General features: G+C 44.8%; 1 pseudogene across 1 annotated transcript; it reads left to right on the forward strand.

Annotated features, from left to right (window-relative positions):
• Positions 1-3,950: 3,950 nt before the first annotated feature.
• LOC311587938 (palmitoyltransferase ZDHHC3-like) lies at positions 3,951-4,985 on the forward strand (annotated as a pseudogene). Its single transcript has one exon. The product of its transcript is annotated as a palmitoyltransferase ZDHHC3-like (transcript).
• Positions 4,986-6,471: the final 1,486 nt, after the last annotated feature.

The following is a 6,471-nucleotide window of genomic DNA, read 5'->3' on the forward strand; positions in this document are numbered from 1 at the left end:
GCCATGGCTGCATCTGGGCAGAGCATAGAGAGCAGGGAAGTGTGCACAGAAATATCCTCGATGACATCACAGTGCAATGTGCATGCATGTGCTGCTGGTTTTGTCGCTGTGGATGGCAGGTTGCAAAACTCTGAAAGATTTAGTTTCTCTGGTTTCTTTTAGAAGTTATGCATTTTATATTTAACATTTAGTTTTAGAATCTGTTTTTGTTGTTGTTTTGTTTTGTTTTTGTTTTGAGACAGGGTCTCTCTCTGTCTAGCCCTGGTTATCCTAGAACTCACTAGACCAGGCTGGCCTCAAACTCAGAGATCCACCTGCATCTGCCAACTAAGTGCCTGGATAAAACACATGCACCACCATTACCAGCAGAGTTTACTTTCTTTTGTAACTGTGGAACACCTGTCCAGAGTGGTACTGCCACAGTGGGATAAATGGTGGCTATTCATGCCAGTTCAAGGTGCAGGGAAAGTTTTCCCTGCAGTGGACTCCACTGGTAAACATCGAATACTTTGTAAACCCTCAAGGCAGGAAGAGTGGCCAGGCATCTTTTTTATCAAGAAGAAAATATTACTGAGATATGGTTGTCTAAATAATATCTCATGTAAATTGCATCTACTGCCTAGGAGTGCAATTCCTTGTGTTGTTACCACTTCTCTTATTCTTTAGTTAAACATTCTACTTGAGTGCTGAAGACCTTGCAGATGTCCAAAATTATTTTTCATTTTTGTACTGTTAAGGCTAGTTGAGTATCTAGTCTTCAGAGGCCACTTGCACTGAAGAGAAACCTCGGATTCTGTAGCCTTTTTTTTTTCTTAACAGTTGTCCATTAACGTGAGGATAAGTCAAACATATGGCTTCCTTTGAAGCATTGAGGAAATCTTGCTTCCATCAAGTCTCCTCTTTGTAGACTGCACATTATTTATAATTCATAGAGTAGGGCTTCCATGGCCTCCCTAAGAAAGAGAACACGTGAATTTCCACATAAAGAACATTAAGAGATGGCCTACAGTCCCCTGGGACCTCCAGGCAAGGGTTAATCCCTCCACCCACATTAGAATAGCTTCTATGTGTGGTTATTCAACACCTAGAAGATCAGTTTTGCATCAGACTGGTCCTTTTAGCTACTGTGTACTATTTCATGGCTACATAATTTAAATAAACTTTGATTTGACACAGTTTAGCCAATCCTTGTAGTCATTCGTCTCTGGCCTTACAAACTGTAAAACAATATACATCATCTCTTTTTTTTTTTTTCAAGACAGGGTCTCTCTGTGTAACCTTGGCCGTCTATACATCATCTCTAAGTTTCACTTTTTAGTTACCTTAAATAACTTACTCAGATCTTCATAACTTGCAAAAGCTTTTTAGTCTTTTTCATTCTGGAGGTATTCAGCCATCTTCATCTACACATATCTAACTTCTTACTGAGGCCATTTCCATATTTAAATCCACCTGGCATTTTATTTTGCCTACTGATTTCTTGATACCATGAGACCAGCGTCTGGCTCCTAAGTCTTTATTAGTAAAAATTGAGCAATTGGGATTTTGTATTTTATTTATTTATTTATTTATTTTTATTTATTTTTTTTTTTTTTTTTGGTTTTTTGAGACAGGGTTTCTCTGTGTAGCCTTGACCATCCTGGACTCCCTTTGTAGACCAGGCTGGCCTCGACCTCACAGCGATCCGCCTGCCTCTGCCTCCCGAGTGCTGGGATTAAAGGTGTGCGCCACCACGCCCGGCTGGGATTTTGTATTTTAAAACAACATGGTATAAAGAAGGTAGAGAGTATCAGTATTAGAGAGTTTTTTTTTCATAATAGGTACCAGTTGCAAAATGCTTAAATGTGATACTTATGGGGGTTGGATGGGAATAACCCCCATAGGCTCATATATTTGCGTGCTTAGTCCCCAGTTGGTGAACACTTTAGGGAGGATTAGGAGGTGTGGTCTTATTTGCATAGGTGTGTTATGGTAGGGTAGTCTTTGAGGTTTCAAAAGCCCATGCCAAGTCCAGTGTCTCTCTGCCTACCACTGGAGGATCAGGATGTAAGCTCTCAGCCCCATGCCTGCCTGCCTGCCTATCGCCTGCATGCCTCTTGCCATGTTGATAATGAACCAAACCTGTGAGACTAGAAGCAAACTCCTAACTAAATGCTTTCTTTGGAGAGTTGCTTTGGTCATAGTGTTTCTTCACAGCACTGGAGAGTAGCTAAGACAAAAGTTAGTACCAGTGACTGGACTATTGCTGTGACAGGCTTGACTTTGCTATTTGTTGGAGAAATATGAAAGAATTTGGGACTTTAGGAAAAAACGTGGTTGAACATGTTAAGTATGACCAAACAGGTCATTCTACTAGGAATATGGAAGACAGAAATGCTGAGGGAGATCTGAACTATGCAAGCCTGTCTCAGGGGGTTTCAGATGGTAATACTGTTAGGGAGGGGCCAACAGACCACTCTTGTGATTCTCTGGTTGATTTCTGCCCTTGTGTAAAAAATCTGCTGGAGGCTAAATTTAAAAGTTCTGGATTATGGGCTGGAGAGATGGCTCAGTGGTTAAGAGCACCGCCTGCTCATCCAAAGGACCGAGGTTTAATTCCCAGCAACCACAAGGCAGCTCTCAACTGTCTGGAACTCCAAGATCTGACACCCTAACACCAATGCACAAGAGTTAAAATTTAATAAAATATTGTTTTTGTAAAGTTCTGGATTAATGGTGTTGATAGAGGATATTTCAGAACAGCCTAGTACTGTGTCACATGGTTGCTATTGATGACTCTTAGGAAGATGTATAATGAAAAAGAGCAAAAAGTGTGAAAAAAAATAAGAAGCACTAGAAAATGTAAGGTTGGAGCCAAGTCTTAAGATCAAGAAGATAAGAAACTTAAAGAAAGCTTGATGCTGAATAGAATAAAGGGAGTGGCTTCCTTGGTGTGAGAGCTCACCTGCTAATTCTGTGAAAAGGCTGAGGGATTTCCTATGCTTAAGCAACAAAGAAGGGTTTATGCCAATGCCAGTCAAGAGTGACAAGGTCTAGACCCAGCAGGCAGTAGAACCTGAGTTCAGCTCCCAGCACTCACATCAGAACACCTTAACACTGCAGCCACACCAGGGCCAGGGAGACTCCATTCTCTTCCTCTCTCTCTCTCTCTCTCTCTCTCTCTCTCTCTCTCTCTCTCTCTCTCACACACACACACACACACACACACACGAAAGAGAGAGAGATTAATTAAAAAAATTTTAAACTAATAATAATAAAAAACGATATGGGGGCTGGAGAGATGGCTCAGGGGCTGGAGAGATGGCTCAGAGGTTAAGAGCGCTGACTGCTCTTCCAAAGGTCCTAATTTCTGTTCCCAGCAATCACATGGTGGTTTACAACCATATATAATGAGATCTGGTGCCCTCTTCTGGCATGCAGGCAGAATACTGTATACATAATAAATAAATAAATCTTTAAAAAAAAAAGATAGTGGAACAATATTCTGGAGAGAAAATCTTAGTAAGCAGAATTCCTCCATGGTTTTTGCATTGATCCTTACCTTGGTTTTTCTTAACGGTAAGTGTAAATCAAACAAACCCTTTCCTATTCCAGGTCATGGTCTTTATCACAGTAATATAAAGCAAACTAAGATAGAAATTGATACCAGAATCAAGGGGATTGCTATAAAGGTCTGACCCTGTTGCTTATGTGAGGATCGTGGAAGTCTTGGAACTTTGGGCTAGGAAAGCTATTTGCATGTTCAAGAGCTTATAAGATGTTCTGGGCTGTTGGAAGACAATAGTGGGAGCAGAACAGACGACTGAGGTCTAGCTTCTCAAGTTTCACAGTAAAGTTTGAAGGTCCCTCAAGGACCCGATGACCCGATCAGGGCCGTTTGCGTGATATATTCCAATTACGAATCTGGTTTCTGCCCGCAGCCGCAGCTGGCACCACCGCCTGGAGCTCCATTGGCCTCTCCTGCGTGCCGCCCAGTGCGAGGCCAAGCTTCGTAAGCCCTGGCGCCTGGTGCCTGAGCCATAGTGGCTGCTGGAGGCTGGAGCAGGGGCAGGAGCAGGCGGTGGGGGACTGTACGCTGCCTCCAGATTGACGATGCCAGTAAGGACAGAATAGCTTATGATGCTTATCCCCACCCACCACTTCCGAGATATTAAGAGGAAACCAGAATACCTCCAGCCAGAGAAATGCGCACCACCTCTCTTCCTGGGTCCCAAGGGAACCATGTGGTTTATCAGCAATGACTGTGGCATGGCCTGTGCCATTGTCACCTGGTTTCTGGTCCTTTATGCGGAGTTTGTCGTCCTCTTCGTCATGTTGATTCCATCCCTAGACTACAGGTCATCATCAATAGAATTGTGTTCAACCTGCTGGCCTCCCTGGCCCTGGCCTCCCACATCCAGGCCATGCTGACGGGCCCCGAGGCGGTACCCAAAGGAAATGCCACTCAAGAGTTCATCGAGAGCATTCAGCTGAAGCCTGGGCAGGTGGTGTATAAGTACCCCAAGTGCTGCAGCATCAAGCTGGACCAGACACACCACGACAATGTTTTTAAGTGGTGCATTCGCAACATGGACCACCAATGTTCTTGGGTTAACAACTGTGTCTCGAGAACAAGCAGAAATACTTTGTCCTGTTTGCAATGTACATAGCTCTCATTTCCTTGCACACCCCCAACATGGTGGGATTCCACTTCCTGCAATGCTGGAAAAGCATAGCTCTTTCTTGCCGCCTGCTCATCCTGCTGTGCCTTGAGGCGCTGCTCTTCCTCAGTTTTACATCAGTGATGTTTGGGACCCAAGTACACTTCATCTGCACAGATGAGACAGGAGTAGAACAATTGCAAAAGGAAGAGTGAAGATCGGCTTAAAAACCCAAAGTGGACGAAAATGAAAGCTGTTTTTGGCAACCCTTTCTCTCTAGGCTGGGCCAGCCCCTTTGCCACGCCAGACCAAGGGCAGGCAGATCCGTACCAGTTTGTAGTCTGAAGGACCCCTGACCAGCACTGCACCGCTCCAGCCGCTCTTGTGAATGTTTAGGCCAAAATCAAAACAAAGTGACTACTCTTAAACTTTTTCACGTCTTCAGAAAGATGGCTGGGCATTGCAGAGAAAAAAAAAGTCCCCACGTCTTATTTTTAAAGAGAAAAATAATCCTTTCTGTGGCGTCCGCGCCACCGCGGTACCGAGTCTAGGGCTTTAACTCATGCACACACACAGACACACACACACACAGACACACACACACACACAGACACACACACACACACACACACACACACACACACATACTAACACAGCGGGTCCTTCGTGCTAAGGGAACAGCAGCCGCAGCAGCAGCAGCAGCAACGGTTTATTATTCTCGTTTCCTTCAGAGTTCCCAAGAGCCTTCTTATAGGCAGCAAAACAGGAATCCTCCCCTCAGGTGAAATCCCTCAAGAGGTGATTGCACACAAGAGGAAAAGTCTCGAGGAAGGAAGGGGTGCATTCTCAGAGCAGTAAACATGACTAGCTAACCAAGATAAACACAGACATGGAAGCTGCTAGAAACAGGACATGAAACAACAAGACAGGCAGGCAGCCCAGTCAGGCCTGGTTTCTACACCTTTCAATTTTTGGATGACTGAAGCTGCTCTTTTCCTTTTAAAATCACATCTCTGGCCTCTGTTTCCTCTTTGCTGTTTGTCAGCATGACTAACGTCGAGGGTGCTGCCCAGGCCCTGCACCTTCTACTAATTGAATGCCCCTGATGCTGTGCATGGATGAGCTGGCCCAGTAGGAAAGCAGGGGATGGGGGTGGGGGTGGGGGGCTGACTGCCTCTTGCCCACAAGGCAGCACTGACACACACTGAACTCAGAACATCATCGAAGATGATGCTAACTCCTTGAGGCCTAAGAATAGCAAGATTGGGGCTGGAGCCTTCATAAGGGCCCTTGGTGCAGTGGCCTCTGGCCCAAGTGGGCAGACACAGTTGGCCTCATTCTCAAAATTGATTGCCAGTTTTGCATTTATTTGATGAGCATGAGTGTACAGACTGACTTGGGGGAGGTGGGGGAGGTAAAGGGCCTAAGTATTCTGAATCAGCAGTTATATCTCTCTGGCTTTGGAAGACTTTGGAGGAGAGATGTTTTCCAGTTCAAAAATGTCTTATACAATCACAAGAGGAAAAACACAATTTCAGGCAAGCTACAACTATTTCCTACCCCAGTTCCCACCCTTTCCTAGCAAGATGTCAGTCCAGCTATGTTCATTCTGAGGGAAACAGACAAACCACCTATCAGGATCATCTTATTTTTAAGTTGTGTCATGGGCACATACTTTCTGGACTGTAAAGTCCTCCAGATGTGCACTGACCTGTGTCTCACCTGTGTTTAGCCTGGGCGGTGGCTGTGGTGTTAGGCAGCATTCTTAGAGTTGCCAGGTAGCCTCCTACCCACTCACCTGCTTCTCAGCCATTCACACAGCCTGGCTTTC

This window comes from Acomys minous, assembly GCF_964271855.1.
Source record: "Acomys minous genome assembly, chromosome: 2".
Classification (NCBI taxonomy): Eukaryota; Metazoa; Chordata; class Mammalia; order Rodentia; family Muridae; genus Acomys; species Acomys minous.